The sequence below is a fragment of the Aristolochia californica genome, unplaced genomic scaffold (genome assembly GCF_029961685.1).
Source record: "Aristolochia californica isolate CCGP_79_NKW_82.1479 unplaced genomic scaffold, dmAriCali1.0.hap1 SCAF_15, whole genome shotgun sequence".
Classification (NCBI taxonomy): domain Eukaryota; kingdom Viridiplantae; phylum Streptophyta; class Magnoliopsida; order Piperales; family Aristolochiaceae; genus Aristolochia; species Aristolochia californica.
In genome coordinates, this window is record NW_027181826.1 from 12,528,247 (window position 1) to 12,548,167 (window position 19,921).

Sequence of the window (19,921 nt, forward strand, 5' to 3'; positions counted from 1 at the left end):
TTTCAAATTTTTTTGCACACATGAACTCTAAAATTTTCATTTTGTTGCGATCTTATATCTTTTTTGTTTACGAGGAAAAATGGGAGAGTGAAAACTCAAGTTTGGATCTGAAAAAAAAAAAAATTGAAATGCACAAATGCTGAAAGCAATAATTCCGAAACTTATCTGTGATTTTTAAGGATAGGCAAAAAGTGGGTTGTTTGGCCCTGGTAAATATCCAACCACTTGAGAATTTAAATTTTTCTACTCACCCCTAATTTTTGGATCTGAAGGCCACTTGCATCCTCAACATGCTTGTGGCATGCATATCAACCACACTTAAAACATGTGAGGATCAGTTAGAGGTCCCTTTCCTATAAAATTCCGCCAAGCTATTATTAGGGGGTTGTACTAGTGGAATTTCCCAAACATGGATTTTGGTGCTCATTTTTAGTGCGTGAAATAATTTTCTACTTATTATTATAGTTTTCAAATTTTTTTGCACACACGAACTCTAAAATTTTAATTTTGTTGCGATCTTATATCTTTTTTGTTTACGATGAAAAATGGGAGAGTGGAAACTCATGTTTGGATCTGAAAAAAAAAATTTGGAATGCACAAATGCTGAGAGAGATAAGTCCGAAAAGTATCTTTGATTTTTAAGGATAGGAAAAAAGTGAGTTGTTTGGCCCTGGTAAATATCCAACCACTTGAGAATTTAACTTTTTCTACTCTCCCCTAATTTATGGATCTGAAGGCCACTTGCATCCTCAACATGCTTGTGGCATGCATATCCACCACACTTAAAACATGTGAGGATGAGTTAGAGGTCCCTTTCCTACAAAATTCCACCAAGCTATTATTAGGGGGTTGTACTAGTGGAATTTCCCAAACATGGATTTTGGAGCTCATTTTTAGTGCGTGAAATAATTTTCTACTTATTATTATAGTTTTCTACTTTTTTTGCACACACGAACTCTAAAATTTTCATTTTGTTGCGATCTTGTATCTTTTTTGTTTACGAGGAAAAAATTGGAGAGTGAAAACTCAATTTTGGATCTGAAAAAAAAAAAATTTTGAAATGCACAAATGCTGAGAGTGATAATTCCGAAAAGTATCTGTGATTTTTAAGGATAGGAAAAAAGTGGGTTGTTTGGCCCTGGTAAATATCCAACCACTTGAGAATTTAACTTTTTCTACTCCCCCCTAATTTTTGGATCTGAAGGTCACTTCCATCCTCAACATGCTTGTGGCATGCATATCCACCACACTTAAAACATGTGAGTATCTGTTAGAGGTCCCTTTCCTATAAAATTCCAACAAGCTATTATTAGGGGGTTGTACTAGGGAATTTCCAAAATTTGGAGCCCATTTTTAGTGCGTGAAATAATTTTCTACTTATTATTATAGTTTTCAAATTTTTTTGCTCACACGAACTCTAAAATTTTCAGTTTTTTGCGATATTATATCTTTTTTGTTTACGAGGAAAAATGGGAGAGTGAAAACTCAAGTTTGGATCTGAAAAAAAAAATTTGAAATGCACAAATGCTGAGAAAGATAATTCCGAAAAGTATCTGTGATTTTTAAGGATAGGCAAAAAGTAGGTTGTTTGGCCCTGGTAAATTTCCAACCACTTGAGAATTTAACTTTTTCTACTCCCCCCTAATTTTTGGATCTGAAGGCCACTTGCAACCTCAACATGCTTGTGGCATGCATATCAACCACACTTAAAACATGTGAGGATCAGTTAGAGGTCCCTTTCCTATAAAATTCCACCAAGCTATTATTAGGGGGTTGTACTAGTGGAATTTCCCAAACATAGATTTTGGTGCTCATTTTTAGTGCGTGAAATAATTTTCTACTTATTATTATAGTTTTCAAATTTTTTTGCACACACGAACTCTAAAATTTTCATTTTGTTGCGATCTTATATCTTTTTTGTTTACGTGGAAAAATGGGAGAGAGAAAACTCACGTTTGGATCTGAAAAAAAAAATAATTGAAATGCACGAATGCTGAGAGAGATAATTCCGAAAAGTATCTGTGATTTTTAAGGATAAGCAAAATGTGGGTTGTTTAGCCCTGGTAAATATCCAACCACTTGAGAATTGTACTTTTTCTACTCCCCCCTAATTTTTGGATCTGAAGGCCACTTACATCCTCAACATGCTTGTGGCATGCACATCCACCACACTTAAAACATGTGAGGATCAGTTAGAGGTCCCTTTCCTATAAAATTCCACCAAGCTATTTATAAGGGGTTGTACTAGTGGAATTTCCCAAACATAGAGTTTGGAGCTCATTTTTAGTGCGTGAAATAATTTTCTACTTAATATTATAGTTTTCAAATTTTTTTGCACACACGAACTCTAAAATTTTCATTTTTTTGTGATCTTATATCTTTTCTGTTTACGAGGAAAAATGGGAGAGAGAAAATTCAAGTTTGGATCTGAAAAAAAAAAAATTTGAAATACACAAATGCTGAAAGCGATAATTCCGAAAAGTATCTGTGATTTTTAAGGATATGCAAAAAGTGGGTTGTTTGGCCCTGGTAAATATCCAACCACTTCAGAATTTAACTTTTTCTACTTCCCCCTAATTTTTGGATATGAAGGCCACTTGCATCCTCAACATGCTTGTGGCATGCATATCCACCACACTTAAAACATGTGAGGATTAGTTAGAGGTCCCTTTCCTATAAAATTCTGCCAAGCTACTATTAGGGGGTTGAACTAGTGTAATTTACCAAACATGGATTTTGGAGCTCATTTTTAGTGCGTGAAATAATTTTCTCCTTATTATTATATTTTTCAAATTTTTTTTCACACACGAACTCTAAAATTTTCATTTTGTTGCGATCTTATATCTTTTTTGTTTGCGAGGAAAAATGGGAGAGTGAAAACTCAAGTTTGGATCTGAAAAAAAAAAAAAATCTGAAATGCACAAATGCTGTGAGTGATAATTCCGAAAAGTATCTGTGATTTTTAAGGATCGGCAAAAAGTGGGTTGTTTGGCCCTGGTAAATATCCAACCACTTGAGAATTTAAATTTTTCTACTCCCCCCAAATTTTTGGATCTGAATGCCACTTGCATCCTCAACATGCTTGTGGCATGCACATCCACCACACCTAAAACATGTGAGGATCAGTTAGAGGTCCCTTTCCTATAAAATTCCACCAAGCTATTCTTAGGGGGTTGTACTAGTGGAATTTCCCAAACATGGATTTTGGAGCTCATTTTTAGTGCGTAAAATAATTTTCGACTTATTATTATAGTTTTCAAATTTTTTTGCACACACGAACTCTAAAATTTTCATTTTTTTGCGATCTTATATCTTTTTTGTTTACGATGAAAAATGGGAGAGTGAAAACTCAAGTTTGGATCAGAAAAAAAAAAATTGAAATGCACAAATGCTGAGAGAGATAATTCCGAAAAGTATCTGTGATTTTTAAGGATAGGCAAAAAGTGGGTTGTTTGGCCCTGGTAAATATCCAACCACTTGAGAATTTAACTTTTCGTACTCCCCCCTAATTTTTGGATCTGAAGGCCACTTGCATCCTCAACATGCTTGTGGCATGCATATCAACCACACTTAAAACCTGTGAGGATCAATTAGAGGTCCCTTTCCTATAAAATTCCGCCAAGCTATTATTAGGGGGTTGTACTAGTGGAATTTCCCAAACATGGATTTTGGAGCTCATTTTTAGTGCGTGAAATAATTTTCTACTTATTATTATAGTTTTGAAATTTTTTTGCACACACGAACTCTTAAATTTTCATTTTGTTGCGATCTTATATCTTTTTTGTTTAAGAGGAAAAATGGGAGAGTGAAAACTCAAGTTTGGATCTGAAAAAAAAAAAATTTGAAATGCACAAATGCTGAGAGAGATAAGTCCGAAAAGTATCTGTGATTTTTAAGGATAGGAAAAAAGTGGGTTGTTTGGCCCTAGTAAATATCCAACCACTTGAGAATTTAACTTTTTCTACTCCCCCCTAATTTATGGATCTGAAGGCCACTTGTATCCTCAACATGCTTGTGGCATGCATATCCACCACACTTAAAACATGTGAGGATCAGTTAGAGGTCCCTTTCCTATAAAATTCTGCCAAGCTATTATTAGGGGGTTGAACTAGTGTAATTTACCAAACATGGATTTTGGAGCTCATTTTTAGTGCGTGAAATAATTTTCTCCTTATTATTATATTTTTCAAATTTTTTTTCACACACGAACTCTAAAATTTTCATTTTGTTGCGATCTTATATCTTTTTTGTTTACGAGGAAAAATGGGAGAGTGAAAACTCAAGTTTGGATCTGAAAAAAAAAAAAATCTGAAATGCACAAATGCTGTGAGTGATAATTCCGAAAAGTATCTGTGATTTTTAAGGATGGGCAAAAAGTGGGTTGTTTGGCCCTGGTAAATATCCAACCACTTGAGAATTTAAATTTTTCTACTCCCCCCAAATTTTTGGATCTGAAGGCCACTTGCATCCTCAACATGCTTGTGGCATGCACATCCACCACACCTAAAACATGTGAGGATCAGTTAGAGGTCCCTTTCCTATAAAATTCCACCAAGCTATTCTTAGGGGGTTGTACTAGTGGAATTTCCCAAACATGGATTTTGGAGCTCATTTTTAGTGCGTAAAATAATTTTTGACTTATTATTATAGTTTTCAAATTTTTTTGCACACACGAACTCTAAAATTTTCATTTTTTTGCGATCTTATATCTTTTTTGTTTACGATGAAAAATGGGAGAGTGAAAACTCAAGTTTGGATCAGAAAAAAAAAAATTGAAATGCACAAATGCTGAGAGAGATAATTCCGAAAAGTATCTGTGATTTTTAAGGATAGGCAAAAAGTGGGTTGTTTGGCCCTGGTAAATATCCAACCACTTGAGAATTTAACTTTTTCTACTCCCCCCTAATTTTTGGATCTGAAGGCCACTTGCATCCTCAACATGCTTGTGGCATGCATATCAACCACACTTAAAACATGTGAGGATCAGTTAGAGGTCCCTTTCCTATAAAATTGCGCCAAGCTATTATTAGGGGGTTGTACTAGTGGAATTTCCCAAACATGGATTTTGGAGCTCATTTTTAGTGCGTGAAATAATTTTCTACTTATTATTATAGTTTTCAAATTTTTTTGCACACACGAACTCTAAAATTTTCAGTTTTTTGCGATCTTATATCTTTTTTGTTTGTGAGGAAAAATGGGAGAGTGAAAACTCAAGTTTGGATCTGAAAAAAAAAAAAATCTGAAATGCACAAATGCTGTGAGTGATAATTCCGAAAAGTATCTGTGATTTTTAAGGATAGGCAAAAAGTGGGTTGTTTGGCCCTGGTAAATATCGAACCACTTGAGAATTTAAATTTTTCTACTCCCCCCAAATTTTTGGATCTGAAGGCCACTTGCATCCTCAACATGCTTGTAGCATGCATATCAACCACACTTAAAACATGTGAGGATCAGTTAGAGGTCCCTTTCCTATAAAATTGCGCCAAGCTATTATTAGGGGGTTGTACTAGTGGAATTTCCCAAACATGGATTTTGGAGCTCATTTTTAGTGCGTGAAATAATTTTCTACTTATTATTATAGTTTTCAAATTTTTTTGGACACACGAACTCTAAAATTTTCATTTTGTTGCGATCTTATATCTTTTTTGTTTAAGAGGAAAAATGGGAGAGTGAAAACTCAAGTTTGGATCTGAAAAAAAAAAAATTTGAAATGCACAAATGCTGAGAGAGATAAGTCCGAAAAGTATCTGTGATTTTTAAGGATAGGAAAAAAGTGGGTTGTTTGGCCCTGGTAAATATCCAACCACTTGAGAATTTAACTTTTTCTACTCCCCCCTAATTTATGGATCTGAAGGCCACTTGCATCCTCAACATGCTTGTGGCATGCATATCCACCACACTTAAAACATGTGAGGATCAGTTAGAGGTCCCTTTCCTATAAAATTCTGCGAAGCTATTATTAGGGGGTTGAACTAGTGTAATTTACCAAACATGGATTTTGGAGCTCATTTTTAGTGCGTGAAATAATTTTCTCCTTATTATTATATTTTTCAAATTTTTTTTCACACACGAACTCTAAAATTTTCATTTTGTTGCGATCTTATATCTTTTTTGTTTACGAGGAAAAATGGGAGAGTAGAAACTCAAGTTTGAATCTGAAAAAAAAAAAATCTGAAATGCACAAATGCTGTGAGTGATAATTCCGAAAAGTATCTGTGATTTTTAAGGATAGGCAAAAAGTGGGTTGTTTGGCCCTGGTAAATATCCAACCACTTGAGAATTTAACATTTTCTACTCCCCCCAAATTTTTGGATCTGAAGGCCACTTGCATCCTCAACATGCTTGTGGCATGCACATCCACCACACCTAAAACATGTGAGGATCAGTTAGAGGTCCCTTTCCTATAAAATTCCACCAAGCTATTCTTAGGGGGTTGTACTAGTGGAATTTCCCAAACATGGATTTTGGAGCTCATTTTTAGTGCGTAAAATAATTTTCGACTTATTATTATAGTTTTCAAATTTTTTTGCACACACGAACTCTAAAATTTTCATTTTTTTGCGATCTTATATCTTTTTTGTTTACGATGAAAAATGGGAGAGTGAAAACTCAAGTTTGGATCAGAAAAAAAAAAATTGAAATGCACAAATGCTGAGAGAGATAATTCCGAAAAGTATCTGTGATTTTTAAGGATAGGCAAAAAGTGGGTTGTTTGGCCCTGGTAAATATCCAACCACTTGAGAATTTAACTTTTTCTACTCCCCCCTAATTTTTGGATCTGAAGGCCACTTGCATCCTCAACATGCTTGTGGCATGCATATCAACCACACTTAAAACATGTGAGGATCAGTTAGAGGTCCCTTTCCTATAAAATTGCGCCAAGCTATTATTAGGGGGTTGTACTAGTGGAATTTCCCAAACATGGATTTTGGAGCTCATTTTTAGTGCGTGAAATAATTTTCTACTTATTATTATAGTTTTCAAATTTTTTTGCACACACGAACTCTTAAATTTTCATTTTGTTGCGATCTTATATCTTTTTTGTTTAAGAGGAAAAATGGGAGAGTGAAAACTCAAGCTTGGATCTGAAAAAAAAAAAATTTGAAATGCACAAATGCTGAAAGAGATAATTCCGAAAAGTATCTGTGATTTTTAAGGATAGGCAAAAAGTGGGTTGTTTGGCCCAGGTAAATATCCAACCACTTGAGAATTTAACTTTTTCTACTCCCCCCTAATTTTTGGATCTGAAGGCCACTTGCATCCTCAACATGCTTGTGGCATGCATATCCACCACACTTAAAACATGTGAGGATCAGTCAGAGGTCCCTTTCCTATAAAATTCCGCCAAGCTATTATTAGGGGGTTGTACTAGTGGAATTTCCCAAACATGGATTTTGGAGCTCATTTTTAGTGCATGAAATAATTTTCTACTTATTATTATAGTTTTCAAATTTTTTTGCACACACGAACTCTAAAATTTTCATTTTGTTGCGATCTTATATCTTTTTGGTTTACGAGGAAAAATCGGAGAGTAAAAACTCACGTTTGGATCTGAAAAAAAAAATAATTGAAATGCACGAATGCTGAGAGAGATAATTCCGAAAAGTATCTGTGATTTTTAAGGATAAGCAAAATGTGGGTTGTTTAGCCCTGGTCAATATCCAACCACTTGAGAATTGTACTTTTTCTACTCCCCCCTAATTTTTGGATCTGAAGGCCACTTCCATCCTCAACATGCTTGTGGCATGCATATCCACCACACTTAAAACATGTGAGGATCAGTTAGAGGTCCCTTTCCTATAAAATTCTGCGAAGCTATTATTAGGGGGTTGAACTAGTGTAATTTACCAAACATGGATTTTGGAGCTCATTTTTAGTGCGTGAAATAATTTTCTCCTTATTATTATATTTTTCAAATTTTTTTTCACACACGAACTCTAAAATTTTCATTTTGTTGCGATCTTATATCTTTTTTGTTTACGAGGAAAAATGGGAGAGTGAAAACTCAAGTTTGGATCTGAAAAAAAAAAATCTGAAATGCACAAATGCTGTGAGTGATAATTCCGAAAAGTATCTGTGATTTTTAAGGATAGGCAAAAAGTGGGTTGTTTGGCCCTGGTAAATATCCAACCACTTGAGAATTTAACTTTTTCTACTCCCCCCAAATTTTTGGATCTGAAGGCCACTTGCATCCTCAACATGCTTGTGGCATGCACATCCACCACACCTAAAATATGTGAGGATCAGTTAGAGGTCCCTTTCCTATAAAATTCCACCAAGCTATTCTTAGGGGGTTGTACTAGTGGAATTTCCCAAACATGGATTTTGGAGCTCATTTTTAGTGCGTAAAATAATTTTCGACTTATTATTATAGTTTTCAAATTTTTTTGCACACACGAACTCTAAAATTTTCATTTTTTTGCGATCTTATATCTTTTTTGTTTACGATGAAAAATGGGAGAGTGAAAACTCAAGTTTGGATCAGAAAAAAAAAAATTGAAATGCACAAATGCTGAGAGAGATAATTCCGAAAAGTATCTGTGATTTTTAAGGATAGGCAAAAAGTGGGTTGTTTGGCCCTGGTAAATATCCAACCACTTGAGAATTTAACTTTTTCTACTCCCCCCTAATTTTTGGATCTGAAGGCCACTTGCATCCTCAACATGCTTGTGGCATGCATATCAACCACACTTAAAACATGTGAGGATCAGTTAGAGGTCCCTTTCCTATAAAATTGCGCCAAGCTATTATTAGGGGGTTGTACTAGTGGAATTTCCCAAACATGGATTTTGGAGCTCATTTTTAGTGCGTGAAATAATTTTCTACTTATTATTATAGTTTTCAAATTTTTTTGCACACACGAACTCTAAAATTTTCATTTTGTTGCGATCTTATATCTTTTTTGTTTAAGAGGAAAAATGGGAGAGTGAAAACTCAAGTTTGGATCTGAAAAAAAAAAAATTTGAAATGCACAAATGCTGAAAGAGATAATTCCGAAAAGTATCTGTGATTTTTAAGGATAGGCAAAAAGTGGGTTGTTTGGCCCAGGTAAATATCCAACCACTTGAGAATTTAACTTTTTCTACTCCCCCCTAATTTTTGGATCTGAAGGCCACTTGCATCCTCAACATGCTTGTGGCATGCATATCCACCACACTTAAAACATGTGAGGATCAGTCAGAGGTCCCTTTCCTATAAAATTCCGCCAAGCTATTATTAGGGGGTTGTACTAGTGGAATTTCCCAAACATGGATTTTGGAGCTCATTTTTAGTGCATGAAATAATTTTCTACTTATTATTATAGTTTTCAAATTTTTTTGCACACACGAACTCTAAAATTTTCATTTTGTTGCGATCTTATATCTTTTTGGTTTACGAGGAAAAATCGGAGAGTAAAAACTCACGTTTGGATCTGAAAAAAAAAATAATTGAAATGCACGAATGCTGAGAGAGATAATTCCGAAAAGTATCTGTGATTTTTAAGGATAAGCAAAATGTGGGTTGTTTAGCCCTGGTCAATATCCAACCACTTGAGAATTGTACTTTTTCTACTCCCCCCTAATTTTTGGATCTGAAGGCCACTTCCATCCTCAACATGCTTGTGGCATGCATATCCACCACACTTAAAACATGTGAGGATCTGTTAGAGGTCCCTTTCCTATAAAATTCCAACAAGCTATTATTAGGGGATTGTACTAGGGAATTTCCAAAATTTGGAGCTCATTTTTAGTGCGTGAAATAATTTTCTACTTATTATTATAGTTTTCAAATTTTTTTGCACACACGAACTCTAAAATTTTCAGTTTTTTGCGATATTATATCTTTTTTGTTTACGAGGAAAAATGGGAGAGTGAAAACTCAAGTTTGGATCTGAAAAAAAAAAATTTGAAATGCACAAATGCTGAGAAAGATAATTCCGAAAAGTATCTGTGATTTTTAAGGATAGGCAAAAAGTAGGTTGTTTGGCCCTGATAAATTTCCAACCACTTGAGAATTTAACTTTTTCTACTCCCCCCTAATTTTTGGATCTGAAGGCCACTTGCAACCTCAACATGCTTGTGGCATGCATATCAACCACACTTAAAACATGTGAGGATCAGTTAGAGGTCCCTTTCCTATAAAATTCCGCCAAGCTATTATTAGGGGGTTGTACTAGTGGAATTTCCCAAACATGGATTTTGGTGCTCATTTTTTGTGCGTGAAATAATTTTCTACTTATTATTATAGTTTTCAAATTTTTTTGCACACACGAACTCTAAAATTTTCATTTTGATGCGATCTTATATCTTTTTTGTTTACGAGGAAAAATGGGAGAGAGAAAATTCAAGTTTGGATCTGAAAAAAAAAAATTTGAAATACACAAATGCTGAAAGCGATAATTCCGAAAAGTATCTGTGATTTTTAAGGATAGGCAAAAAGTGGGTTGTTTGGCCCTGGTAAATATCCAACCAGTTCAGAATTTAACTTTTTCTACTTCCCCCTAATTTTTGGATATGAAGGCCACTTGCATCCTCAACATGCTTGTGGCATGCATATCCACCACACTTAAAACATGTGAGGATCAGTTAGAGGTCCCTTTCCTATAAAATTCTGCCAAACTACTATTAGGGGGTTGAACTAGTGTAATTTACCAAACATGGATTTTGGAGCTCATTTTTAGTGCGTGAAATAATTTTCTCCTTATTATTATATTTTTCAAATTTTTTTTCACACACGAACTCTAAAATTTTCATTTTGTTGCGATCTTATATCTTTTTTGTTTGCGAGGAAAAATGGGAGAGTGAAAACTCAAGTTTGGATCTGAAAAAAAAAAAAAATCTGAAATGCACAAATGCTGTGAGTGATAATTCCGAAAAGTATCTGTGATTTTTAAGGATAGGCAAAAAGTGGGTTGTTTGGCCCTGGTAAATATCCAACCACTTGAGAATTTAAATTTTTCTAATCCCCCCAAATTTTAGGATCTGAATGCCACTTGCATCCTCAACATGCTTGTGGAATGCACATCCACCACACCTAAAACATGTGAGGATCAGTTAGAGGTCCCTTTCCTATAAAATTCCACCAAGCTATTCTTAGGGGGTTGTACTAGTGGAATTTCCCAAACATGGATTTTGGAGCTCATTTTTAGTGCGTAAAATAATTTTCGACTTATTATTATAGTTTTCAAATTTTTTTGCACACACGAACTCTTAAATTTTCATTTTGTTGCGATCTTATATCTTTTTTGTTTACGAGGAAAAATGGGAGATTAAAAACTCAAGTTTGGATCAGAAAAAAAAAAATTGAAATGCACAAATGCTGAGAGAGATAATTCCGAAAAGTATCTGTGATTTTTAAGGATAGGCAAAAAGTGGGTTGTTTGGCCCTGGTAAATATCCAACCACTTGAGAATTTAACTTTTTGTACTCCCCCCTAATTTTTGGATCTGAAGGCCACTTGCATCCTCAACATGCTTGTGGCATGCATATCAACCACACTTAAAACATGTGAGGATCAGTTAGAGGTCCCTTTCCTATAAAATTCCGCCAAGCTATTATTAGGGGGTTGTACTAGTGGAATTTCCCAAACATGGATTTTGGAGCTCATTTTTAGTGCGTGAAATAATTTTCTACTTATTATTATAGTTTTGAAATTTTTTTGCACACACGAACTCTTAAATTTTCATTTTGTTGCGATCTTATATCTTTTTTGTTTAAGAGGAAAAATGGGAGAGTGAAAACTCAAGTTTGGATCTGAAAAAAAAAAAATTTGAAATGCACAAATGCTGAGAGAGATAAGTCCGAAAAGTATCTGTGATTTTTAAGGATAGGAAAAAAGTGGGTTGTTTGGCCCTGGTAAATATCCAACCACATGAGAATTTAACTTTTTCTACTCCCCCCTAATTTATGGATCTGAAGGCCACTTGCATCCTCAACATGCTTGTGGCATGCATATCCACCACACTTAAAACATGTGAGGATCAGTTAGAGGTCCCTTTCCTATAAAATTCTGCCAAGCTATTATTAGGGGGTTGAACTAGTGTAATTTACCAAACATGGATTTTGGAGCTCATTTTTAGTGCGTGAAATAATTTTCTCCTTATTATTATATTTTTCAAATTTTTTTTCACACACGAACTCTAAAATTTTCATTTTGTTGCGATCTTATATCTTTTTTGTTTACGAGGAAAAATGGGAGAGTGAAAACTCAAGTTTGGATCTGAAAAAAAAAAAAATCTGAAATGCACAAATGCTGTGAGTGATAATTCCGAAAAGTATCTGTGATTTTTAAGGATGGGCAAAAAGTGGGTTGTTTGGCCCTGGTAAATATCCAACCACTTGAGAATTTAAATTTTTCTACTCCCCCCAAATTTTTGGATCTGAAGGCCACTTGCATCCTCAACATGCTTGTGGCATGCACATCCACCACACCTAAAACATGTGAGGATCAGTTAGAGGTCCCTTTCCTATAAAATTCCACCAAGCTATTCTTAGGGGGTTGTACTAGTGGAATTTCCCAAACATGGATTTTGGAGCTCATTTTTAGTGCGTAAAATAATTTTCGACTTATTATTATAGTTTTCAAATTTTTTTGCACACACGAACTCTTAAATTTTCATTTTTTTGCGATCTTATATCTTTTTTGTTTACGATGAAAAATGGGAGAGTGAAAACTCAAGTTTGGATCAGAAAAAAAAAAATTGAAATGCACAAATGCTGAGAGAGATAATTCCGAAAAGTATCTGTGATTTTTAAGGATAGGCAAAAAGTGGGTTGTTTGGCCTTGGTAAATATCCAACCACTTGAGAATTTAACTTTTTCTACTCCCCCCTAATTTTTGGATCTGAAGGCCACTTGCATCCTCAACATGCTTGTGGCATGCATATCAACCACACTTAAAACATGTGAGGATCAGTTAGAGGTCCCTTTCCTATAAAATTGCGCCAAGCTATTATTAGGGGGTTGTACTAGAGGAATTTCCCAAACATGGATTTTGGAACTCATTTTTAGTGCGTGAAATAATTTTCTACTTATTATTATAGTTTTCAAATTTTTTTGCACACACGAACTCTAAAATTTTCATTTTGTTGCGATCTTATATCTTCTTTGTTTAAGAGGAAAAATGGGAGAGTGAAAACTCAAGTTTGGATCTGAAAAAAAAAAAATTTGAAATGCACAAATGCTGAAAGAGATAATTCCGAAAAGTATCTGTGATTTTTAAGGATAGGCAAAAAGTGGGTTGTTTGGCCCAGGTAAATATCCAACCACTTGAGAATTTAACTTTTTCTACTCCCCCCTAATTTTTGGATCTGAAGGCCACTTGCATCCTCAACATGCTTGTGGCATGCATATCCACCACACTTAAAACATGTGAGGATCAGTCAGAGCTCCCTTTCCTATAAAATTCCGCCAAGCTATTATTAGGGGGTTGTACTAGTGGAATTTCCCAAACATGGATTTTGGAGCTCATTTTTAGTGCATGAAATAATTTTCTACTTATTATTATAGTTTTCAAATTTTTTTGCACACACGAACTCTAAAATTTTCATTTTGTTGCGATCTTATATCTTTTTGGTTTACGAGGAAAAATCGGAGAGTAAAAACTCACGTTTGGATCTGAAAAAAAAAATAATTGAAATGCACGAATGCTGAGAGAGATAATTCCGAAAAGTATCTGTGATTTTTAAGGATAAACAAAATGTGGGTTGTTTAGCCCTGGTAAATATCCAACCACTTGAGAATTGTACTTTTTCTACTCCCCCCTAATTTTTGGATCTGAAGGCCACTTCCATCCTCAACATGCTTGTGGCATGCATATCCACCACACTTAAAACATGTGAGGATCGGTTAGAGGTCCCTTTCCTATAAAATTCCAACAAGCTATTATTAGGGGGTTGTACTAGGGAATTTCCAAAATTTGGAGCTCATTTTTAGTGCGTGAAATAATTTTCTACTTAATATTATAGTTTTCAAATTTTTTTGCACACACGAAATCTAAAATTTTCATTTTGTTGCGATCTTATATCTTTTTGTTTACGAGGAAAAATGGGAGAGAGAAAACTCAAGTTTGGATCTGAAAAAAAAATATTTGAAATGCACAAATGCTGAAAGACATAATTCCGAAAAGTATCTGTGATTTTTAAGGATAGGGAAAAAGTGGATTGTTTGGCCCTGGTAAATATCCAACCACTTGAGAATTTAACTTTTTCTACTCCCCCCTAATTTTTGGATCTGAAGGCCACTTGCATCCTCAACATGCTTGTGGCATGCATATCAACCACACTTAAAACATGTGAGGATCAGTTAGAGGTCACTTTCCTATAAAATTCCGCCAAGCTATTATTAGGGGGTTGTACTAGTGGAATTTCCCAAACATGGATTTTGGTGCTCATTTTTAGTGCGTGAAATAATTTTCTACTTATTATTATAGTTTTCAAATTTTTTTGCACACACGAACTCTAAAATTTTAATTTTGTTGCGATCTTATATCTTTTTGTTGACGAGGAAAAATGGGAGAGTTGAAACTCAAGTTTGGATCTGAAAAAAAAAAAATTGGATTGCACAAATGCTGAGAGAGATAAGTCCGAAAAGTATCTGTGATTTTTAAGGATAGGAAAAAAGTGGGTTGTTTGGCCCTGGTAAATATCCAACCACTTGAGAATTTAACTTTTTCTACTCCCCCCTAATTTATGGATCTGAAGGCCACTTGCATCCTCAACATGCTTGTGGCATGCATATCCACCACACTTAAAACATGTGAGGATCAGTTAGAGGTCCCTTTCCTATAAAATTCCACCAAGCTATTATTAGGGTGTTGTACTAGTGTAATTTACCAAACATGGATTTTGGAGCTCATTTTTAGTGCGTGAAATAATTTTCTACTTATTATTATAGTTTTCAACTTTTTTTGCACACACGAACTCTAAAATTTTCATTTTGTTGCGATCTTGTATCTTTTTTTTTTACGAGGAAAAAATTGGAGAGTGAAAACTCAATTTTGGATCTGAAAAAAAAAAATTTTGAAATGCACAAATGCTGAGAGAGATAATTCCGAAAAGTATCTGTGATTTTAAGGATAGGTAACAAGTGGGTTGTTTGGCCCTGGTAAATATCCAACCACTTGAGAATTGTACTTTTTCTACTCCCCCCTAATTTTTGGATCTGAAGGCCACTTCCATCCTCAACATGCTTGTGGCATGCATATCCACCACGCTTAAAACATGTGAGGATCTGTTAGAGGTCCCTTTCCTATAAAATTCCAACAATCTATTATTAGGGGGTTGTACTAGGGAATTTCCAAAATTTGAAGCTCATTTTTAGTGCGTGAAATAATTTTCTACTTATTATTATAGTTTTCAAATTTTTTTACACACACGAACTCTAAAATTTTCAGTTTTTTGCGATATTATATCTTTTTTGTTTACGAGGAAAAATGGGAGAGTGAAAACTCAAGTTTGGACCTGAAAAAAAAAAAATTTGAAATGCACAAATGCTGAGAAAGATAATTCCGAAAAGTATCTGTGATTTTTAAGGATAGGCAAAATGTAGGTTGTTTGGCCCTGGTAAATTTCCAACCACTTGAGAATTTAACTTTTTCTACTCCCCCCTAATTTTTGGATCTGAAGGCCACTTGCAACCTCAACATGCTTGTGGCATGCATATCAACCACACTTAAAACATGTGAGGATCAGTTAGAGGTCCCTTTCCTATAAAATTCCGCCAAGCTATTATTAGGGGGTTGTACTAGTGGAATTTCCCAAACATGGATTTTGGTGCTCATTTTTAGTGCGTGAAATAATTTTCTACTTATTATTATAGTTTTCAAATTTTTTTGCACACACGAACTCTAAAATTTTAATTTTGTTGCGATCTTATATCTTTTTGTTTACGAGGAAAAATGGGAGAGTTGAAACTCAAGTTTGGATCTGAAAAAAAAAAAATTGGAATGCACAAATGCTGAGAGAGATAAGTCCGAAAAGTATCTGTGATTTTTAAGGATAGGAAAAAAGTGGGTTGTTTGGCCCTGGTAAATATCCAACCACTTGAGAATTTAACTTTTTCTACTCCCCCCTAATTTATGGATCTGAAGGCCACTTGCATCCTCAACATGCTTGTGGCATGCATATCCACCACACTTAAAACATGTGAGGATCAGTTAGAGGTCCCTTTCCTATAAAATTCCACCAAGCTATTATTAGGGTGTTGTACTAGTGTAATTTACCAAACATGGATTTTGGAGCTCATTTTTAGTGCGTGAAATAATTTTCTACTTATTATTATAGTTTTCAACTTTTTTTGCACACACGAACTCTAAAATTTTCATTCTGTTGCGATCTTGTATCTTTTTTTTTTACGAGGAAAAAATTGGAGAGTGAAAACTCAATTTTGGATCTGAAAAAAAAAAATTTTGAAATGCACAAATGCTGAGAGAGATAATTCCGAAAAGTATCTGTGATTTTAAGGATAGGTAAAAAGTGGGTTGTTTGGCCCTGGTAAATATCCAACCACTTGAGAATTGTACTTTTTCTACTCCCCCCTAATTTTTGGATCTGAAGGCCACTTCCATCCTCAACATGCTTGTGGCATGCATATCCACCACACTTAAAACATGTGAGGATCTGTTAGAGGTCCCTTTCCTATAAAATTCCAACAATCTATTATTAGGGGGTTGTACTAGGGAATTTCCAAAATTTGAAGCTCATTTTTAGTGCGTGAAATAATTTTCTACTTATTATTATAGTTTTCAAATTTTTTTGCACACACGAAATCTAAAATTTTCAGTTTTTTGCGATATTATATCTTTTTTGTTTACGAGGAAAAATGGGAGAGTGAAAACTCAAGTTTGGACCTGAAAAAAAAAAAATTTGAAATGCACAAATGCTGAGAAAGATAATTCCGAAAAGTATCTGTGATTTTTAAGGATAGGCAAAATGTAGGTTGTTTGGCCCTGGTAAATTTCCAACCACTTGAGAATTTAACTTTTTCTACTCCCCCCTAATTTTTGGATCTGAAGGCCACTTGCAACCTCAACATGCTTGTGGCATGCATATCAACCACACTTAAAACATGTGAGGATCAGTTAGAGGTCCCTTTCCTATAAAATTCCGCCAAGCTATTATTAGGGGGTTGTACTAGTGGAATTTCCCAAACATGGATTTTGGTGCTCATTTTTAGTGCGTGAAATAATTTTCTACTTATTATTATAGTTTTCAAATTTTTTTACACACACGAACTGGAAAATTTTCATTTTGTTGCGATCTTATATCTTTTTTGTTTACGAGGAAAAATGGGAGAGAGAAAATTCAAGTTTGGATCTGAAAAAAAAAAAATTTGAAATGCACAAATGCTGAAAGCGATAATTCCGAAAAGTATCTGTGATTTTTAAGGATAGACAAAAAGTGGGTTGTTTGGCCGTGGTAAATATCCAACCACTTGAGAATTTAACTTTTTCTACTCCCCCCTAATTTATGGATCTGAAGGCCACTTGCATCCTCAACATGCTTGTGGCATGCATATCCACCACACTTAAAACATGTGAGGATCAGTTAGAGGTCCCTTTCCTATAAAATTCTGCCAAGCTATTATTAGGGGGTTGAACTAGTGTAATTTACCAAACATGGATTTTGGAGCTCATTTTTAGTGCGTGAAATAATTTTCTCCTTATTATTATATTTTTCAAATTTTTTTTCACACGCGAACTCTAAAATTTTCATTTTGTTGCGATCTTATATCTTTTTTGTTTACGAGGAAAAATGGGAGAGTGAAAACTCAAGTTTGGATCTGAAAAAAAAAAAAAATCTGAAATGCACAAATGCTGTGAGTGATAATTCCGAAAAGTATCTGTGATTTTTAAGGATAGGCAAAAAGTGGGTTGTTTGGCCCTGGTAAATATCCAACCACTTGAGAATTTAAATTTTTCTACTCCCCCCAAATTTTTGGATCTGAAGGCCACTTGCATCCTCAACATGCTTGTGGCATGCACATCCACCACACCTAAAACATGTGAGGATCAGTTAGAGGTCCCTTTCCTATAAAATTCCACCAAGCTATTCTTAGGGGGTTGTACTAGTGGAATTTCCCAAACATGGATTTTGGAGCTCATTTTTAGTGCGTAAAATAATTTTCGACTTATTATTATAGTTTTCAAATTTTTTTGCACACACGAACTCTAAAATTTTCATTTTTTTGCGATCTTATATCTTTTTTGTTTACGATGAAAAATGGGAGAGTGAAAACTCAAGTTTGGATCAGAAAAAAAAAAAATTGAAATGCACAAATGCTGAGAGAGATAATTCCGAAAAGTATCTGTGATTTTTAAGGATAGGCAAAAAGTGGGTTGTTTGGCCCTGGTAAATATCCAACCACTTGAGAATTTAACTTTTTCTACTCCCCCCTAATTTTTGGATCTGAAGGCCACTTGCATCCTCAACATGCTTGTGGCATGCATATCAACCACACTTAAAACATGTGAGGATCAGTTAGAGGTCCCTTTCCTATAAAATTCCGCCAAGCTATTATTAGGGGGTTGTACTAGTGGAATTTCCCAAACATGGATTTTGGAGCTCATTTTTAGTGCGTGAAATAATTTTCTACTTATTATTATAGTTTTCAAATTTTTTTGCACACACGAACTCTAAAATTTTCATTTTGTTGCGATCTTATCTCTTTTTTGTTTAAGAGCAAAAATGGGAGTGTGAAAACTCAAGTTTGGATCTGAAAAAAACAAAATTTGAAATGCACAAATGCTGAAAGAGATAATTCCGAAAAGTATCTGTGATTTTTAAGGATAGGCAAAAAGTGGGTTGTTTGGCCCAGGTAAATATCCAACCACTTGAGAATTTAACTTTTTCTACTCCCCCCTAATTTTTGGATCTGAAGGCCACTTGCATCCTCAACATGCTTGTGGCATGCATATCCACCACACTTAAAACATGTGAGGATCAGTCAGAGGTCCCTTTCCTAGAAAATTCCGCCAAGCTATTATTAGGGGGTTGTACTAGTGGAATTTCCCAAACATGGATTTTGGAGCTCATTTTTAGTGCGTGAAATAATTTTCTACTTATTATTATAGTTTTCAAATTTTTTTGCACACACGAACTCCAAAATTTTCATTTTGTTGCGATCTTATATCTTTTTGGTTTACGAGGAAAAATCGGAGAGTAAAAACTCACGTTTGGATCTGAAAAAAAAAATAATTGAAATGCACGAATGCTGAGAGAGATAATTCCGAAAAGTATCTGTGATTTTTAAGGATAAGCAAAATGTGGGTTGTTTAGCCCTGGTAAATATCCAACCACTTGAGAATTGTACTTTTTCTACTCCCCCCTAATTTTTGGATCTGAAGGCCACTTGCATCCTCAACATGCTTGTGGCATGCACATCCACCACACTTAAAACATGTGAGGATCAGTTAGAGGTCCCTTTCCTATAAAATTCCACCAAGCTATTAATAGGGGGTTGTACTAGTGGAATTTCCCAAACATAGAGTTTGGAGCTCATTTTTAGTGCGTGAAATAATTTCCTACTTAATATTATAGTTTTCAAATTTTTTTGCACACACGAAATCTAAAATTTTCATTTTGTTGCGATCTTATATCTTTTTTGTTTACGAGGAAAAATGGGAGAGAGAAAACTCAAGTTTGGATCTGAAAAAAAAAATATTTGAAATGCACAAATGCTGAAAGACATAATTCCGAAAAGTATCTGTGATTTTTAAGGATAGGCAAAAAGTAGGTTGTTTGGCCCTGGTAAATATCCAACCACTTGAGAATTTAAATTTTTCTACTCCCCCCAAATTTTTGGATCTGAAGGCCACTTGCATCCTCAACATGCTTGTGGCATGCACATCCACCACACCTAAAACATGTGAGGATCAGTTAGAGGTCCCTTTCCTATAAAATTCCACCAAGCTATTCTTCGGGGGTTGTACTAGTGGAATTTCC